Source organism: Protopterus annectens, chromosome 3.part0, assembly GCF_019279795.1.
Source record: "Protopterus annectens isolate FY-2018-M chromosome 3.part0, PAN1.0, whole genome shotgun sequence".
Taxonomy (NCBI): Eukaryota; Metazoa; Chordata; order Ceratodontiformes; family Protopteridae; genus Protopterus; species Protopterus annectens.
Window position 1 is genome coordinate 357218109 of NC_056731.1, and position 21310 is coordinate 357239418.

Consider the following 21310-nt stretch of genomic DNA (forward strand, 5'->3'; position numbering starts at 1 on the left):
ATACCCACCTCCTAAACCATCTTTCTAACCTTAATCTCTCCCACATAGTACAATTTTGTTATTTACAATATGTACATTTATGTTAGGTTAGCTTGAAGTCAGAGTAAGTCAGGAGTTTAAGGGATGGAATGATTATTAGGTAAGGGGGGTGCAGTTGCATTTCCTGTTAGAGGAAAGGTAGGAATGTAGCTGAGTTTTAAATTTTTCAAAGTTTTCACAAGTCCTTAGAGAAGAAAGAAGAGAGTTACATTTTTTTAGCTAAGGAAAAGGATAGCAGAAGCTGACCAGCAGGACGATTGGGTTTGTGGACAGTGATTAGGTTTTGGTGTGTAGTTGTGAGAATTCTGTAAGGGGTATAAGGTTGAAGGATGTTGGCTAGTGCCAGGCACTTAGTAGGTTGAAACATTAGTCTGTGGGCTGTGGTGATTTGGAGATAATCTAGATGGTTGGAGAGTTCAAGACAATTTAACAAATGAAGGGCAGTACAAGGATGGGAGGAGAATTTGGCTTTGGTTGCAAATTTGGAAATTTTATTGTAACAGATTTCCAGTCAGGAGGAGAGAGGCAGATACATTTGTTAGTAGAGGAGCACCATACAGTAGTGAGGGGAGTAGATAGGTAGTGGCTAGAGTTAGTCTGGTGGAAGGAGCGAGGAAGTGGATGTTTCGGTTTAGCAAACCAAGTTTTATATGGGTTTTCTTAATGTGTTGCTGGATGTGAGTATCAAATTTTAGGTGTTCATCAATAGTAACTCCAAGAAGTTTGGCGAAGGGAAGAACCTCTGTAGTACAGTTGTTATGGCTAATGATTTGGAATGAGTTTTTATCAATGGGGGAGGCTTTAGAGGGAGAGTATAGAAGTATTTTGGATTTGTTGGCATTTAGTGAGAGGTGGTATGCCTGTTTCTCTTGCATGAAATGAAATTGTAACTGCTTTTTCTTTTTCACAATTGTACCTGTAACTAAAATATGAAAAGCGAACATTTTTTGTAACTAAACTATGTAATGTGGACCTTTTCTCCCCGGGCCTCCACTGAAAACGAGCTCCCTGAGCCCAGTGGATCTCCTCGGTCATCAAACTGGAAATAAATAAACAGATAATGATAATAAATATATCACACAGAATCACCCATTACTAACAGTTCAAACAGTAGATACAAAAACACAAGATACAGTACTCCATGAAAAAAAGACAAAAGTAGTATTTATCATTAAAACCTAGTGATTACAGTGTCTTATGTACAGACAGACACAAAGCAAAAAAAAAATATATATATATATATATCAGGATTTGCGGCAGAAATGACAGCAATGTGGAAGAAAGATACCCAGACAGTTCCAATGGTAGTAGGAGCAATGGGTCTCATAAAAAGAATCTACAATCATACTTAGATATGCTAGCAATACATGCAAGTCTGCATGAATTGCAGAAGGAGTCAGATCTGGTGACATTGCGGGTGTTGTGAAGAGCAGTTTTGGCCAACATCAAAGATTGAAACAATATTAATTTCATTAAAGTATAGTTGTGTACACCTACCATAAATGTAGATGTTCGGGTGTATTCACTGTTGCAGTCATCACTTATGGGTTATCCCTGCTGGGTAGCCCTTGTTCGGCCCGAATACCAGAGTCAAGCTTTTCCCCTGCGCTGGCTGCTGTCACCTGTGTACGGACGTCAGATCGTCAGTGGTATAAAGGAGAGCAGCCGTCGCCATTACATCAGTTTTCCTTGCCCAAACCTGTAGGAGTCCCTTAAAGGAAATGTTTTAAAGAGCCTCTGGTGGCCCAAGGCCGCAAGAATGACGGATCTATATCATGTTATCGAAAAATAAAAATGTCGAACGGCACAACAGTGAATCTGCCGAAATGCCGAGGGTCCGTTTTTGAGATCGCAGTACAGTGAAGATTGGCATATTTGCCCTTTCCACACTGTAGTGCGATCTCAGAGTTGGAATATATATTTAGCGGGGGATGTGGGTGGCACAGCCCCCCACAATACCGAATTCGAGTTTCGGCATTTTCACTCTTGTGAGCGTTCCACATTTTGTGTCTGCGATGTTATGATACAGATGCAGAATGACAATTAATCTCCAGAAAGGATAAGATTAAGGGGGAAGGAGGGAGGGAAAATAGGACTGCAACAGTGAATACACTCGAACATCTACATTTACGGTAAGCGTACACAACTGTATTATGTTCTTCGTGTTTCACTGCTGCAGTCATCAATTGTGGGAGGATTCCCAAAGATGAGGAAGGAGAAGATGGAAGTAAGAAATTCCTAAGATTGATCTAGCATGCCTTGCATGATTGCAGAAGCAAAGCATGGCTGAGCCCTGGAGAACAGAGGCAGGTGGTACTGTTTGGTGAAGGTGTGGACCGAGGTCCAAGTGGCAGCTTCAAGGATGTCCTTGAACCTACACCTCTAAGGAAAGCAGTGAAAGTAGAGGCTGCCCTAGTGGAATGTGTTCTGATGGATTTAGGAGGAGCTTTTCCATGAAAAGTGTAGCAGAATTGTATGCAGTGAGATATCCATTTTGAAATGGTCTGTTTGGAGATAGGCTTCCCCTCTTTCCCTGGGGCGAAGCCAACCAACAGTTAATCCATCTTCCTAATGGACGTTATGTCCAGATAGTATCTTAACTGTCTGTGCACATCCAGTGTGCACAAAATTCTCTCCCGTTTATTCTGAGGGTTTGGAAAAAAGGTGGGGAGATGTATAACCTGGTTTAGGATCACATCTGATACTACCTTTGGCATGAATGAGGGATTGGTCCTGAGAGACACCCTGTCTGCATGGAAGATAATGAAGGGTTCAGTGGCCATGAGTGCTTGAAGTTCTGACACCCTCCTAGCTTAAGTAATAGCCAAGAGGAAGGCAGTCTTCCATGAAAGGTGTTTTATGTCTGCTGATGCAGCTGGTTTGAAGGGAGGCAATGTCAGTTTTTCTTAGACATAGTTCAGGTCCCAGGCTGGAGTGGGCGCCCTTCTAGGGGACCTAATGTTAGATACACCTCTGAGGAATTGCTTAATCAAAAGGTGAGAGAAGACAGGCTGTTCAGCATGAAAGTGTGCTGAAATGGCTTATAGCATGGATTTTAATGGAGGAAAAGGAGAGGCCCTTGTTAAGTAGCTCCACAAGGTAGTCCAGAATAAGTGGGAGGGATGGTTGGGAGCTGCTGAGACCTTTTGATAGGGACCAGGAGTTGAATCTTTTCCATTTCTCTGAGTAAGACATCCTGGTACTGGGCCTTCCGGCTTCCTTGATAATGTCTAGGACCTGCTTGCTCAACTGTGGGTTATCTCCAGTCCCTGGGGGATAAGCCATGCAGAAAGCTTGAGAGTGTGCAGGTTTGGATGCAGAATCTCCCCTCTGGCTTGTGTCAGGAGGTCTGCAGTTAATGGCAGGGGCCTGTAAGGCTCCTTGGTCAGGCTAAGCAGCAAGGGGTAGCAATGTTGCCTGGGCCAATCTGGTGCTAGAAGGATGGCTTTTGGTCCTTCCTGCCTTATTTTGAGCAGTACCCTTGGGCGGGGGGATGCATAAATTAACAAACTGGTCCATTGGAATGAGACAGCATCCACTTTCCAAGTTAGAGGGTGAAACTCCTTGGTGCAGAATTTGTGCAGCTGATTGTTGTGTTGTGAGGTGAAGAGGTCCACCACTGGTGTCCCCCAGGCCTGGGTGATTTGAAGGAATGTCCCCTTTTGGAGTTTCCACTCATGGGGGTCTAAGTAGTTTATGCTTAGATGGTCTGCTAGGGTGTTGTTTACTCCTTGGATGTACTTACTGGGCTCTCAAGTGTAGGCCCATGGAGGAGGCTCTCTGCCAGAGGCTCATGGCTAGTCGGCAGAGAGGATAGGAGTGTGTGTGTCCCTGCTTGTTGATGCACCACATGACTGTTGTATTGTCTGTTTTTATGAGGAGGACTCCTGGTTTTAGAAGGTCTTGGAAGGATGTGATATCCTTGTGAACTGCCATCGTTTCCTTTAGGTTGATGTGCCAATGAAGGTGCCTGAGGTCCCAAGAGCCTTGGGTGCATTGGGTGTCTAAATGAGCATCCCAAGCTAGGTCTGAGGCTTCTGGTCGCCATAGATTGAGAGTGTTGGCACCAAAGGTTCTTTAGGTACCACTGGAGCTTCCTCATGTGCAGCCTGGCCAAGGGAATCATCATAATGCAGGATGACATGTAACCCAGTGCTTGCAGAATTTTCCTTGCTGTGAGTTTTTTTTCTGAGAGCTAACTGGGAGAAGATGTTTGGTAGAAAGCATTGTTTTTCTGGTGAGAGGAAGGCTGTTTGGAAGGCTGTGTCCAGGAGTGCACCCAAGAAGGTGATCTGTCTGGAAGGGTTTAGGTTTGACTTTTTCCTGTTGATAGTGAACCCTAGAGAGGTTAGGGTTGTTTGTACAAAGAGCAGGTCCTGTAGTAACTTCTCTTTGTTGTCTGCTTAGATTAGGCAGTTGTCCAGACAAGGGTAAATCTGAATGTTTTGCTGTCTGCAGAAGGCACCCACTGGGGCCAGGCATTTTGCGAAGAACCTGGGAGCCGTAGATAAGCCAAAGGGTAGCACAGAGAACTGAAAGTGTTGTGAACCTGCTCTGAAGTGTAGGTATTTTCTGCAAGATTCCCTTATGGATATATGAAGGTAGGCATCCTTTAGGTCTAGAGTGGCTAGCCATGCATTTTTGCCCAGCATTGGTAAATGTTTTTGAAGAGTTAGCATTTTGAATTTTGGGACCTTTAGGAAGGTGTTTAGGGTGGATAGGTCGAGGATGGGTCGCCAAGTGCCTTCTTTTCTTGACACTAGGAACAGTCTGGAGTAAAAACCTTTTCCTGCTTGCTCCTGTGGCACAGGCTGCACTTCCCCTTAAGCAAGGAGTATGTGCACTTGTTTTAATGCTTCTGCCCACTGATTTGGAGGGAGATTTTGGTAACCTGTTAAGGCTGGGACTTATTGGAAGGTAAATTTCTAGCCCTGAAAAATTATTTTTAATACCCATTGGTCCTCTGTTACAGAGGGCCAATTTTGTTTGTAAAGGGATAGTCTTCCTCCTAACCTCTAATAGGAGGGGGAGTGGGAGTCATTGCACAATCTTAATACGGTGAGTGGACTTAGAACTCCTTGGTGTGGGGAGTGGTGGAGGGCCACTGCTTAGTTCTTCACTGGTCTTGGTTTTGTGGTCTAACTGGTCTGTCCCTGTGAGGCCTCCCTTGAACCAGTCTATTGGGGGCTGGGAAAGACCAGTGCTTAGAGGGAAGGTTTCTACTGAATCTGGGAGATTGAACTTGGAGGAAGTATTTTACTGTTTGCATAGCTTTAGCTTTATCCTCCATCTTTTTGATGACCTCCTCTGCTTTTGAGCCAAACAAGCGGTCTTTATCCAGGGGGGCATGAAGTGGCTTTGATTTTACATAATTAGGCAGTGGCTGTTCTTTTAGCCATGTGTGCCTCCTAATGACTAAACCTGCCACAGCGGCCCTACTTGAGGCTTCTAGGGCATCAAATCTGCAGGGCAGGGAGAGTTTAGCTACATGAGAAGTGGACTGCAGAAGATCTGCCAACTCTTTGTAAGTATTAGTGTCAGGTAAAGATGAAATTATTTGTTTCATAAGTTCTAAGATGTGTTGTTGATATTTTAGCATATGGAACTGGCAGTTAAGAACTCTACTAGCCAAGGTTGTGGAGGTGTACACTTTCTTACCCCATCTATCCAGAGCTTGAGTCCTTGTCAGAGGGAATTGGGTTTTTAGATGAGGTAGCCTTGGCCCCTTTGGGCTCCTGTGTGATGACCTCTGGGTCTACTGCAAAGTTTTTAAACAAGTACTTATGTGAATCAGGCACCCTGTTGTACCTGTCAAGTTTTCTAATAGCAGGGGGTAGGGCATAAGGGGTGAGGCTAGATTCATTGAAAACATCATCCACCACATCCAGAATAGGACGGATGGCCAAGGGTCTGTGCCGAGGAAGATCTAGAAAGGCTCAGTCTTTTCTTAGACTGAGGATAATCTTGGCCTTCCCAGTGGAAATGCTCTCTGAGAGTGTGCAGGGTTCCCTAAATGAAAGATCCTCGGGGGGCGAGGCAGAAGGAATGGATTTCTTTGCATCAGAATCCTCAAAGGAGGTGAGAGGTTGCAGTTCTTCATCTGAATCAAGGTAGTCTGAAATTTCAGAATCTAGTTCTGTGTGAACTTCAGGGGAAGTATCCCTTTTTCTTTTAGAAGGAGTGGTATGGCTACCCATGATGAAAGTGATGAGGTCCTCTGCCATTTTCAGTAACTGAATCTGAGGCGGTGGAGGAGGAGTAAGATGGCGACTAGAGTCTGTTTTCTTTGGGGTGGTCTTGCTTTTAGACCTTAGTAAATCCATTTGTCGTTGGGATGGGGTAGTTGGAGGCGAAGACATCATTTTTTGCCTTGATTCGGTTGTGCGAAGAACCTCCTCAGAAACCGGTGGCTGCGTAGCGACTCTGGACCCAACCAAAGCACTGACAACCAAGGGATTGAATGATGAAGCATTCCCCAGTGGCATATTGGACTCTGAAAGAGTCTGGATAGAAGCCTGTTAAAGAAATGAGTCGGGTATCAAGAGCTGCGAATGCACCTCACTGAATTCATGAGAACTCATGACTTGCATCTGGTACGGGTCGTCTGAAGGCTTAAGTTTGTGTGGTCTGTCCCTTTCTTTATCTTTTTGTTTTTTGAGAATATTCACAGACTGCTGATCGATGGATGCCATTTCGTAATGTGAAGAACTACTTCTGAAATGACTGGCTACAAATTCAGCTCTACAGCGAATAGTTCTTGAATTGAAAAGTGTGCAAAACCGACAATGGGGGATGTCGTGGTCTGGGCCTAGACAAGTAAGACACAAGGTATGGAAGTCTCGGTGTGGTATTTGTTTTCCACAGCCGAGACAATTATTGACTTTTTCGGACATCAGTTAGTGCAAGAAAAAGGTCCCCAATGGGGTACTTAGCTTTAGTCGCTTTCAGATTCAACTTCCACTCTGGCAATGACCGACCTGAACACACGCAAACTGCTTTTGCTTCAGGCTCCATGGCGCCGGCTACTCTCCTTTATACTACTGATAACCTGACATCAGTTGTCCAGTAATCACATAGTTAATAAATAAATCCTTAAATACAAATTAAATGTTCATGTAAACCTACTCAATCTTTCTAATACTGTACCAAAGACATCACGAAGATACAAAGATGCATCTATAGTTAGTCATGAAAATCATTTTTAAGAATTTACATAATGGGATGAAAGCCAAGGTATTAAATGTCTAATCAACATGCTTACCAGATGAAACCCAAATGTAAAGAACAGTAAGTTGGCCGTACATTAAAATTCTTTGCTGATGGCTTGCACAATCTGATAATGCCATGACTTTAAGTTGTCTGTGGGGGGGTAATAGCTCATTTCTTGAGAAGTCCTCCACTACTCTAAATTAGAGCATTGTTATTGTACCACATTCACCCTCCTTATTAATTAGACTTCATTGGAAGTTCTCTTTGTTAACCTCTGTTGTGTTTACTATCCAGTGTTGCTGTTCGACAAAACTTTTCTGTGATTCACAAAACTGACATTCTGAATCCAATACAAGGCTTTTTTGATACAATCTTCTCTAAAGTACGCTAAACTGAGGATCTTTGTTTTATATTTAGCATAATCAAGCCATCAGCTTTATTACTGCATCTGTAAAATACGGCTGAATACAAATAAAACAACATAATTTAATGAATTATAAAACTACGGCAAACCATCAACACTGTCAGACAAAATCACTATGAGGAATTGTATCAAAAATGGTCTCGATTCCATATGAATAAAATGTGTCATGAGGCACTTCTAACACAGGCCTGGGAACTGCATGCACGTCACTGTAAACATAACAAATAGCATAGACAGGGGACTGGAAAGCAAAACACTGAACCAAAATGCACCCAGCTTCATTCTGAGCACCACCATCACCCAGAAAACAGTTGAGTGGAGAGGGCAAGAAGGCAAGCAGGGTACTAGAGGCTTCCTTAACCTAAGGGCATGCTGTACATGTAGCTTTGACTACCATTCACAAGGACTTTAAATGTCAGTACACAGTGCATACAGCCAGAGTAACATGTAATAATCTAAAAGTACCAGTTAGGAATATCACTGCAAAGTTTGCATGCATTGCACTCTGTCAGCTTTGGTGTTAGGAAACCTATGGTAAGGGGTAGTTGGCATAAAAGAATGTTGTGCTCTGCATAACCATAAGTAGGTCCTTGACGGAATTAGAAGTTTAATTTGGGTGATAGTCTGCAGATGTTGACTATTATTTGGCTGTGTGGACACCATATTATCATGAAAATGTGTTGCCTCAAATTTACTGGATTTAAAAATAATTCATACCACTTTTATCGTTTCTGCTACATATAAGTCTTTTTAACTGTATTTATCCAAATAATTCCATACAAATCTGAAAATATTTCCTTTTCTGTTTGGTTGTTCAAAATTTATACATTCGTAATGTAACTTGCCACCCCCCACTAATTTACCACTTATCAAATGCACCTTTTCTAAAAAAATAACTTATAAAGGCCTTCTACAGAATAACTAGGGGCAAATTCAATAAAGCTTCATAAGGTGCACACTAAATATACACAATATGTATTCAAGAACATTATTACATTTTTGTGCTTTCTAGTCACTCAGAAAGGTTACACTAAGTGTACATGTATTCTACACTTTGTGGTAACCTGTATGAATCCCTGTCAATATTTAAAGCTGCAAGAATATCAGTAGGAAAACTAAAATTAGGAGGAAGAAGGTGTGAGTTATGTCTGTGTTTTGTTTTTCACTCAGAACAGTGTATACTTAGTGTAGGCGTTATTGAATCCCAGGGTATATCTTAAATTCTGAATCATAATCTCCCCAAAACATTCCAGACTTTTGCCACAAAACAATACCTAACATCGTAACGTCAGGTAAGGAAATCCCATCCTATTTTAATTTTTCTCACATAATCCTTTACTTTATCTTTAACCCTGTCACCCTCATCATTCCTACCATTTCTTTCAGCACTTCAGGCACCTATAATTTATTTTATTACTAAAATTTAATCATCTGCATAAATCAATGTTCAAAGAATTATAACCTTCGGTATTTCCCATCTTGTATCTCTTGCAAACCTGTATCACAGCATTTATAGCAAAACCAAAAAAAAAAAAATCTGTTAATAAAAAGTCTAATTTACATATTTCAACACTTCGACTTACTCAACCATTAATTAATTACCTGCAAGGAATATTTACATACGGATCTTTACAAATTAACTAATCATGCATCATATACATAGTTTTCCAAAATATTACTTCATTTGTATTACCCACAATTATTTTAATCAAAATTTACTCATGCCTTTTCAACAAATACATCTACTTTTTTGTAATATCTTCATAACCATTTTAAAGTCAGTCTTACATATTTTTTTACTGTTTTTAGTTCTATAACTCATATGTTCTCCTTTCTAGCAAGTTTATTATCTCTCCTATTTTCTCATTATGTATCCCTTTCTTCATGCCACAAATTCAGTATGTTGAAAAGTATTACTTTTATCTTCACCCAAATTCTTATAAAATCTATACCCTATTCTGCCAATGTTAAGCGTACTTTACCTTTTTAACACTTTATTTCACATATCTCTATTTTTCACTATCAATTTCCAGTCCTCATTGCTAAGTCATTTCATGGATTAGTTCTTAAAATCTTTATTTTTTCTTTAGTACACAATGCTGCAATCCAATTGTCTCCTATCTTCACTGGGCACATGACACAAGACAGCTGAGTGGAGATGGCAAGTAGGCAAGCAGGTTACTAGCTTGTAATTCATCTCTCCATTTTTTGTATATAGGTTAATAGATTAGTACTAGGCTAGCTCCCCTTGTGGGCCATTTTAAGCCTAGCCAATTAACTCATTTAAGAATTAAAGCCTGCATCTTACGTTTGTAAGGTAAACATCTTAACCATTATACCAACATCCCACAAGACTTAGAATTACATTTTCTGCATTCATTACCAGTTTAACTAAATAAAAGTGGCATCTTCTTTTCTACCTATCAAAAACACTTCTGACCTTTTATCACCTCTCTCATTATTTCTTTCTTTGTTCTTTTCATATTTTTTGTAACATTTGTGGCTGGGTACTCATAGATGAACAGTACGCAGACATGCGGCCTAATTTTCAAGAAGGTCACTCGGCAAAGAGTCTCAGAGCTAATCAGGCATGTATTATGATGATGAATACTGCCAGCACTATAAGGAAAAGGATTACATAATTAAGATAGGGCTAATGAAAATGTGATAAGCAGTAGCGGGCTACTGTATGTCTGCACCAGTACTACAGTAAAGGGACATGACTGATGCAACAAATGTCACAATGAAGACAGGCAAGCACACATGACTCACTGTACGCTCCTCTATGCAATGCAGCGCATAGCACTGCTGTATGTCTGCACCAGGACTACAGTAAGGGACATGACTGATGCAACAAATGTCACAAAGAAGGCAGACAAGCACACATGACTTACTGCATACTCCTCTACGCAATGCAGCGCACAGCACTGCTGTATGTCACTCTCATCCAGTACAAGATGGACAGTGCAGTAGCCATCATACTGACTACTCCTGATGTGCACACAAAGTGCCTGCCCTGCTTAGCATAAAAACTTGGGGCAAATGAGGTAGATTGGACAACAGGAAAGGGAAAACAGCAAGAAGAGGAAAAAATGCAAGGGTAACTATATGAAAACTTCAAGAAAGAAATTAGGTTTTTAATATGTTAATAGAATCCTTTTTGTAAAATTTACAAATGAAAGGTAGGTGGTGAAGGTAGTAAGGGATGGCCATGGATGAGACTGAGAAAGAAATGCAAGTAACAGGGGCAGAGAGGTATATAGAACACAAATTCTGACAGACAGGGGTGATACTAACAGAAAAGAAGTGGAGGACAGTGGATGAACACAGACATACAGAGGCTTGTTAAGTGGTGATAGGGAGGGTTAGACAACAAATATTACATGGGAAATGCCACATAATGGATGGAAAATATCAGGTCCTTATTCTGGATGAATGAATTCTAGTGCCGCCTAATAAATCAAGCCACCACTTACCTGGGTGGGTGATGTTATTGGTGAGTTGCTCCTCCAGTGGCCCAATGTACAGTGAATGACAACTGCATGTTACCACAGGCTACAGTAGGAGCACACTACATTGTTGAAGCAGGTATCCTATTTCCAGTGCATCCTGCCAGCCAGAAGCCTCTGAAAGTGATGCCAGGAGATCAAAGAAGATCTCTCTGGTCCACTCACATAAGAGGAGCTTTTCATCCCTTCTAAGAAGCAGATACAGATGGCATTAGTGCCCTTTTTCAGGTCACTTGCAGTAGGGGACCTGATGGCTACTAGCGACTCAACAACAGAGGCAATGGCCAGCACAAGACAATATGACTACACCTTCAATGCCTACTTTTCCATAACTGGATCTGCAGAGAGATGACAAAAGAGGAAACATTTTGTAAACAAATGTCACAAACAAACTTGCACTTGTTTTGTGGACTGGCATGGATGTCATATACACCCCAATGACAGAAGAGGTGCTCTCGCCTTAGGCAACACAGAACCAATGTTCTGCTGTTGCTCCTCTTCTAGAAGGTAACAGTATTGACGGGCATTTCTGTGTGTCACACTTTTATTTATAACAGCAGCACAGCAAAGAGTCTACCAACTTTTAAAGCTGACCCAGAGACTCCCCATACTCTGGAATAGACTGCCCATACATGTCAAGCTGAGCGCCTCTTTGGCCCTCTTCAAAAGGAACCTTGATGATTGGATGGGAGATAGGAAATTCACCCTGGGGATCACGTCAGTCGCCCTGCTAGACAGGGGACCAAGAAAGTAAGTATTCTGGGAAGAAATAGCCAGGGAATTGTTATGGCTAGGCTTGTATAGGCCCTAGGGCCAATAGTCTAGTACCAACCTATGAGCACTTGCTGTAAATTTCAGGCTCCCTCTCCTGAACCCCAGGCTAGGGTGGTGTTGCTGCAGATCACTGTGCCAGTGTAGGCACTGCTAACCAGAACAGCTGATGAATGTGGTAATACTCACCATCTCACCAAACTCATGCCAGGTATCCACAAGCTAGTCAGCCACCCAGGAGGCACTCGCAAAAGTTCTGATGTAGGCAGAACAGGTCTACATATCTTTATATGTTGCACAACCCTATTTCCTCTCCTTTTAGTATCACAAGTTAAGCCACCTATCACCAGAATTTCTATATTTATGACTAAAAATGTCTTTGTTTCTTAAAAACAAATTGCAGATTTTGCATAATTAGCATACGTGTAAATAGTCATCAACGTTATACCTCTACATTTAAGTCTATTATTGATAATCTCTAATCATAATCAATTATGTGTTCAAAACATGGATACCAAGAAATCTAGCTCAACAGTCAAGGTTGAGAGGTAAATCTTGGCATCTTTAGTGTGTGGAGCTTTTTCTGCTATATGTAGTACCAGTTACAGAAACAACGTGTAGGAGTATTAAGTGTTTTACTAGCTTTCAAATCATTTGAAAGCAGATGCAACACTTAGCAGGCAGAAACAAAGTTTTCCTTTGTAAAATGAACAGTTTTAAAATCTGACGGACATTTCTGTGCGTCACGCTTATGTTTATAACAACAACACAGCAAAGAGTCTACCAACTTTTAAAGCTGTTTTGCCTTCTGGCACAGTCGACTGTCACTGTCTGCTGTTAACCCTTAGGTTCATAGGTGGTTACTGGGCAAGTGACCCAAAGGTCTTTATAAGCGTAGCTGCATGTACCCAATATAATAGTAGAGAAACCCAAAATAAAGAATTTGCCTAAACTCGAGGTCTTAGCAGCAATGACTGCCCATATCTAGGAGGGTCAAAGGTGAAATCCCCAGCAGGAATTTACAGTTTCCTATCCAGTCATCCAGGCTATGCTTAAACAGGGTCATACAAGGGGCTTTGTTTGATGTGAACTGGCAGCCTATTTCAGAGGAGTGGCAACCTCTGAGAGAAATATCTGTCTCTACAGCAGGTCCTATTTATGTCGAAGGCCAGGTTAAGGACCCTGGAGTGGGTGACCCTTGTCCCATGTGACTTGCAGATGTGCAGCATTTCCACTTGGTTTGGATCTGACATTGTTCTGTAGGCCAGGCACAAGTCTCCTCTAAGTGGTCTGTATGTTACTGTTTACAGTGACAGTGACTTCAGTCTATTAATGTATGACATGTGCTGGAGACCCTGAATTTTCTTGGTTAGAAATCTCTGAGGTCTCTCAAGTTTCTGCAGGTGCCTGGGGTAAGGTACATACCAAAGGGAGGATTGTACTCAATTACTGGCCTGATGAGGGTCGAGTACAGAGGTGTTATGAACTCTCTCACTCTTGAGGCAATGCCTTTGCTAATGAGGTGTGCGACATAGAATGCCTTCCTTACCACAAAAGACATGTGGTGGTCAAAGTTTAGGCTACAGTCAACTTCCATTCCCAAGTCTCTCACTATTGAGTTGTTACTTAGGGTATAATATGATAGTCTGCAGGGATATCATTTTTACCGAAGAGGATGAGCATGCATTTTTTAGCACTGAGTTTAAGTCCTTGGCTTTGGCACCAATCATTGGTTTGTGTAAGTCCCTCGAAGTATATTGATATAATTTGGGAATTCAATGATTGCACCTAATTTGCAATCATCAGCAAACGTGGTCAGCCACAGCCCCTTCCTTTTGGCCTGAACTTCTGAGAAGTACATTCCAAACAATAGGGGGCACAGCATTGACCCCTGTGGAACCTCATTGGTGACAGGTCTGCTGGTTGAGGTAAAGTCTCCAACTTTGAGTGAGTGTGATCTGTCGGTGAGCCAGTTAGAAACCCACCTGACAACATATGGGTTGATATTCAACTGGGAGAGTTTATCGATGATGCCCGAATGTGGGATTGTGTCAAGGGCCTTGGCCAAGTCAAGCAAGGCTGCATGCATAGATTTGCCTTTGTCTGTGGCTTTGGTCATGTTTTTGAAGAAGTCCACCAGGTTTAACAAGCATGACCTGCCTTTGACAAAACCAAACTGTGTCAGATCAAGGGTTTGGAGATCACCTATATCCTTATTTATAGGGATCATGATGATTCATTCCATGGCCTTACAGATAATGCTGGTTAAGCTAATGGGTCTGTAGTTCCCAGAGTCTGCTGCTGTACCCCCTTTATCAAGGGGGAATGATGGCTGCTGTTTTCCATTCCACAGGGACAAAACGAGTACTCAGCCTGTGGTTGAAGGCAGTACCAAATGGAGCTGCTAACTCATGTTTTAGACCATTTAAAACAAAAACTGGGATGCCATCCAGCCCCATTAGAGGGTATGTTTTTGGCCGTGGGGAGAGCATTAATGACTTGCTCTTTGGAAATGAAAGGTGGGGGAGATGAAGAAGGAATGCTTTGTAGAATGTTTGGAGGGGGCAGGGGGTGAAATTATCATAAAACCAGTCAGCTAATAGGTTAGCTATTTTCACAGGATCAGTGTGTGTGATGCCATCCACAGCTAGTTCAGCACACATCTTGGTCCAACCTTTTCCGTTATGGATACAGCTGAAGAATCCCTTATGGTTATCGTTAGCTATGGTTGCTAAACATTTTTCAAAGTTGCACTTAGATGAGTTTACAAGCTGTGTTATTTGTTTGTTCAAGCAGAAGAGGGTGTTCTTCAGTGCCAGGACCTCTCTTTTTTATTCTTAGAAAATAACTTCTTCTTCTTCTTGTACAACTTATTAATACTAGAATGTCCACCAGGGAGGCTTTTTTTTCTTGAGGATCTTGTTTTGATCCTATCAGGTACAGCTGTGTCAATACATTTGTGTAAATGTTTGTACAGGGCATTTTTGTATACATTAGTATAGTTATCAATGCCATCTGTGGGAACAGGAGCTTGGTAATTATTTATGCCATCCCTTAGGCCAATATAACTAGCGCGTTGAAATTTATTAGCCTGATTTCACCTAAGAGGAATTTGGGTGTTATGGCTATTTCAAATGTTATTGATTTAACCAGTTAAGGTCCTATAATTGTAGTGGTACAACAGTCACCCATGTTGGTGAGGGCTCCAGGGGATTAGTGTTAACATAGTCCAGCAACCATTGTGTAAGCATGTTGGTACTCATATAAGCTTCCCAGTCAATGGACGGATAGTTACAATCTCCCATAACTAGTGTATTTGGTTGTAATTTGATTGACTCAAGGAGGTCCAAATAAGCAGTGTGGGTATCTTGGTTCCTTGAAGGGGGCCTATAGCTAACAATGACTTGAAGAGGGGCTCTTACTTATTGTTGAACTTGGAGTAACTCCATGGAGTTTTCCTGTCTAACCAGTCTAGAGGTGTGTTTACCTTTGATGAAGATAGATACTCCTTTTCCTTTGGTTCTCACATGTTCATTTTGCAGTCTGAAAGTGTGGAAGGCATTGTAGCCTTGCAATGATGGGGTACTCTCTATAGCCCTGAACCAAGCTTCTGTGACTGCACAGATGTCAACATCCTCCAGGGAAAGGAGTGCCTTCAGAGAGTGCAGTTTCTGATTTAAACTCTTAGCATTTAGCAGCATAGCCTTTAATTTATTTGTAAGTGATATTTTCATGTTTGAAATTATGTTCTTGAGACCTTGCCTAAAATGGGCACTATTGTGGAGGCAAATGCCTTAACCAGTAACAGAAATCCTAGAGGTGACAGGTGAAGACCATCTCTGGCAAAGCAGTGTGGTCTATCAACCATGTCATCTCAGGCAGACAGGAACTGGATCCCCTTACAATGACACCAGAAACTAAGCCAATTCTTGAAGTCAATCATTTTATTTGTTTATATTGTGGTATCATCTTAGATGAGGGTAGAATGCTGTGTAGGGCTAGGGACATACCTGCCTGGGACACATATTCATACAGCTCATTCATGTCTGTCTTCATATAGTCCAGTGAGGTGTGTCTCATATCATTCACACCAACATGAACTATGGCGGAGTCATAACAGTACTTGTTGTTGAGAGACTTGAATGCATGTGTGATCCAACGGATCCTGGCACCTGATAGACAGCTGAGCATAATCTTCTTCTTGTCCAGCCTGGTGCGTGAGATGTGTCTTACAATGAAGTCACCTATGACTAAGAAATTTGGTTTAGATGTATTTTGCCTTAGGGTCTTATTTGGTGAGACACTGGTGCTAATGTTTTTATTTGTATTGAGTGACGTAGGTATTGTATTAGGTGTAGCATGTTTGTGTTTGGAAGGTGTCTCAGGTGTTTAGGTAGGTTTCTGGTGAGTGCCTCTGTGTATGATGGTTTATATGTTGAATGCATGGTTTGCGTAGGAGGTATAGTATGTAAGCTGACAACCTGTTCAGTGTTACTGTTCTGTGTACGAGACAGCAAGGATTCCAGATTCTTAGTGTACATGCATCTCTCACAAATTGTACTTGGGTGATTTAGGAGTAGAGGGTTGTCAATGTAGATGAGGCAGTTGCTAGACTGCCTCAGGATACCCATGCCAAACAGACTGGTAAGAAAAATGGAAGGAAACTGACCATCCATAATGCTAGGTTAAATCCCAGTGGGGAGAGAAAATGGTGGAGTGTGCTATAATGGGATGCTCTAGACAGGGTCTATGCTAATGCGGTGCACTATAAAGGGTCTACATTAGTGGGATTTTCTAAACAGTGTGAGATTATTGTACATTTGGTGGTTTTGAGACTGTTTAAGGGGCAAAATTGCAGCTGAGGTGCTTTCTGAGCAGCTAAGCACAATTTAAGGACTTCTCGGCTGGCTCACAGGCAGCTGCTAATGGAAAATTTATCTTCTGAAATTTTTGCATCTATAACCGCCAATGGTTACCCCCCACTATACGGTAGTGCACGATGGTGCACGGAGATGTGCTATGTGTAAATAGATGAATACAGCAGAGCAGTGGTTGGTCACCTAACTCTGTGGAGCTCTGTTAAAACAAGTGCAAACTTGCGTTGGTCTTATGTAGGACCAGTGAGCAAATTGAATTAAACAATTTAACCAATAAACAAGCTCAAAACTGAGACCTGTGCCAGCTACCTTCAATCAAATAAGTCCTAATTGCACTCTTCTGCCACAAGGGTGAAGGGGGGCCCTCTCCAACAAAGATAGCCTGGTTTAGCACTCAATTTAACAAACAGAACCAGATTCAGCAGGTATAAAGTTGTACTTATGGTTAGCAGAATGCAACAGATTCCTTGGATTGCACAGATGAATACAGCAGAGCAGTGGTTGGTTGCCTAACTCTGCGGAGCTACGGATGATGCCTTGCCACCGAGACACTCACAAATTCTCTTAAGTGTCCCATTCATCAGTAAAATCTATCCAGTCCTTCCTCACTCGTAAAACTCCACCACAAATAGTTACTGGAGGATCATTCCGTAGTGCAAAGCTGCCCACCTCAATATACTACTCAGTTCTATAGACTGGCCTTATGCCTATAGCATAACCATTCCCTCCTATTCACTAGACCTTTTCTTTTCAATATACACATCTATTAAAGACTCATTATACCCAATTGCAATAAGAAGGCCAAAGAAACCATTTATATCCCTGGTTAAGGACAGAGATTAAGTGCAAAATGAGAAACAGGGATGATGTATTGAAAATATAGAAACTGGACCCTCAAAATAAACAACTACATCAATCTAATCTTATTATCAGAATACCTAAGTCAAAGCCAGTTATCTTACATCATAAAGTTGTTTAACAAGCTTATTTTTTTCTTGTTTTTAAAGCATAATCATGGAATTCCTTATTCTACATAACTTTCCTCCTGATCTATTAATTAACACGTATAACAATCATTTTGTTTTGAAACAGTACCTGTATTCCTGAACACATTTTAGTCCACTCTCTTATCACCTTACCAGGTCATAATCATTCATACTATGTTATCTGTTCACATTTGACATTTCTCACATCAAGCACTACACACAGGCTGCCTGTGCACCATTAATATTCAAGGAGTTTGCTGTGGGAGGCAGTCAACAGCAACTCCTACTTGTATTAGCACTGTCTGAGGCTCACCCACATCATGTGCATGGCCACTGCATGTGTTTATTAGTGTTGTACTGGGCACTGCAAGTCAAAGAATCCCAGTTTCTTGCACTAGTTTAAAAATATAAATATATACACATACATACACACACACACACACACACACATATATATGTATATATATATATATATATATATATATATATATATACATATATATATATATATATATATATATATATATATACATATATATAAATAGATAGGTTTACTATCAAATGGTTGAAAGGCCAATAGTTGAAAGTAACCTACCTGAATAACATATATATGAAAATCCTTTATTCGACTGTCATAAACACCCATTCTGAATGTCGAAACTAGTATGTTGTCCGAACATAGTAGTGGCAGTGTATATGCCCTTTTCCCCACTGTAGTGTGCTCCTGGAGTTAGAATATATAGTTGGGGGGTGGGGGGGCACAGCTATCTTGGTTTCATACTGACCAGTTTCTGTTAAGAGGGTAAGTAAGTAGTGTTTAATCACACTGGGTTTGGTTTGGTGGAGGTTTGGTTTCGCAAAGGGTGGAAAAATGTTGAAAATGGTCGAAAATGTCGAAACATTTTGATTTTCGACCATTTGAATGCTTTGACACTCTGAATTTTGATAATATTATTCTAACATTATGATAGCTTTACATTCTGAACTTCAACCATTTGATAGTAAAACATGTATGTGTATATATATATATATATATATATATATATATATAATATATATATATATATGTATTTTATATATATATATATATTTTTTTTTTTTTTTTTATTTTATTTTTATTTTTTTTTCCGTTTATTATGCATTTTCTTATACTTTTCTCATCTTTTTTCTTTCCTTTATTTCTTTTTTATTTACCATTTCCTCAACTTTCCCACTGTTACAGTTTTCTTCTGCGGTAAGTTTCATTTGTTTAGTCAATTAAATTTGTTAACCGGAGAAGTACGCTGATCCAAGTAAATCTTTTTCCAGTCCAGGCCAAACATTTTAAAGATGAAAAGTAATTATCCAAGAATGCAAAATCAGCAGAGTTGCAGATGCACAATGCAGCGAGTAAAATAAATAAATAAGCTTACCTAACTTTGATAACTATCTTAAAGTATACTGGGAAATCATGTTAGATATAGAGTGGATAAATAAATTAGTATAGGTGAGAGAGAAGAGAAAGTATTAGGTTATAGAAGGAGCACAGGACTGAAGTATTAAAGTTAGAAGAGGAGCAGGTTGTCTATGTTTTAAGAAATTTACAGATACGTATGTTGCACTCCACTGTTTATTTAAAGTAGAACATCATTTTGCATGCAGCGTAGCCATCGTTATAAAATGACCTGTTGATTTATTACCAGTTCACAAGACTGAAGTAATTACCTGTTGTCTGAAATACTTATATACAGCCACATGGGTTTTGATGACTGATCTGAATTTGGCAGAAGTGTCCAAAGGCAGACAGTATGGATTCTCAAAGTTCAGGACATAGCACTGAGAAGCTGTGGTTACTCCACTTCTGTTTAATATGGTGCACTGTCTGGTTGGTCTGAAAGGGAATAATCACATGACTTTCCCTGTGTGAGTTTAAATTGAAGAATGTATAAAGGAAAGATCCTAGTGATATGTTTGATCATTGCTGCACTGGTAGCCAAATGGCTTTCTGAGCACCAAACAATGATGTTCACTTTGAGTGATAACAGAGACAAAGTGGCAGATTCTGTTTTTTTTTTTTATCTGAATTTTTTTGGCTTTACTACTTGATGACTATCAGACTGTCACTCAGTTAAATGGACAATTTGTTTTCCATATACCAATACAGAAGCCAACTGAGACTGGTCCTTACCTATTCAACATTCAGGGATGGTTAGGTTTTTTGCTGTCTATGCAGCCTTCAGGGGTAGTTAGGTTTTTGCTATTCTTTGCAACTGTAAACCAACTATGCATACCAAATAACATGCCCAAGGTCTGAGGCATCAGTGAGGGTTTGCCATCCATTTCTCTGAGTGAAACAACCCCTTAAGATAGCCCTGGCTCCCTACGAAGCCAGCTTCCACACAGGATATCTGGTTTCCACTGGGGATTCAACAACAGGAACACACACCCTGGTAATGCGATCCCACACCATCTTTGAAAAGAGATGAGCTGACATAGCCCACCAAACCTCTCATCTCCCACATTAGCTCAGAAGATGCTCCAGTCACTAACTGAACTTAGAGTACCTGGGTCAGAGTCAGGACTTTACGACAAAAGATATAGCTAAGCAATTCTATCTGATGCTATTTGTAGGGAAAATAAATTAATTTTAGAGGTGGATGCAGTCACTGGAAGGCCACTCTTTAAATGAGGTTACAGAATCTCTTCTTACTGCTGACCTGGCAGTCGGGTTTAAGGAAATGGGAAATTTGCAGGACCAGGACAGTAGTCTGATCTGATTTGCACAATGTGACATAAGAAGGACATCTCTAGTCTAAGAAAATGCAGATTTAAAACAGTATGTAATTTCCAGAGTTTTTTTTTTTTTTTTTGATAAGGATTATCCAGTTGGAAAGAACTTGTGATATCTTATGAGTTGTTCTAAAAAGAACACCTGTATTTTTGTGGAGTTAAGAATTATCTTTCTTGAGCTTTTTGACTATTTAATTACTGATGAGAGAAAAACTTCACCATAAGAGTTTATTTCTGCATCAGAAGTAGCGGACTTCTACATTGCCAAGTCATATGCATATCGCAAAATGGGAAGATGAGGGTGAATGATGGAAATTTTATTTATGCAGAGGGAGACTAGAAGTGGAAATAGGACAGACTCCCTTGAATAGTGCAGTACAGTCAGAGGTAGTGTTGCTTACTTTTATGGAAAAATATTGGACAGGAAGTCTTTACGCAAGTGAAAGGCTTTGGAACTTATTCCAATGGCAAAAAGACAGTCAGGCATAATATGATGATCAGCCATGTAAAAAGCTTTTGAAATTTTGATAAATATAGATTCAGTAAATTGCTTTTGTCCATGATCATTAAGATGACATCAGTTATTGTTCAAAGTACAGTCATAATGCTTCTTGCCCCGAAAGCACGTTAATTTCGGCATACAGATGCATACGTTTTTATATCATCTGCCAACTGACTGCATGCTCCTTTTTTCTAGAATATTGTCTAGCTTTGCTTAATTAAAAT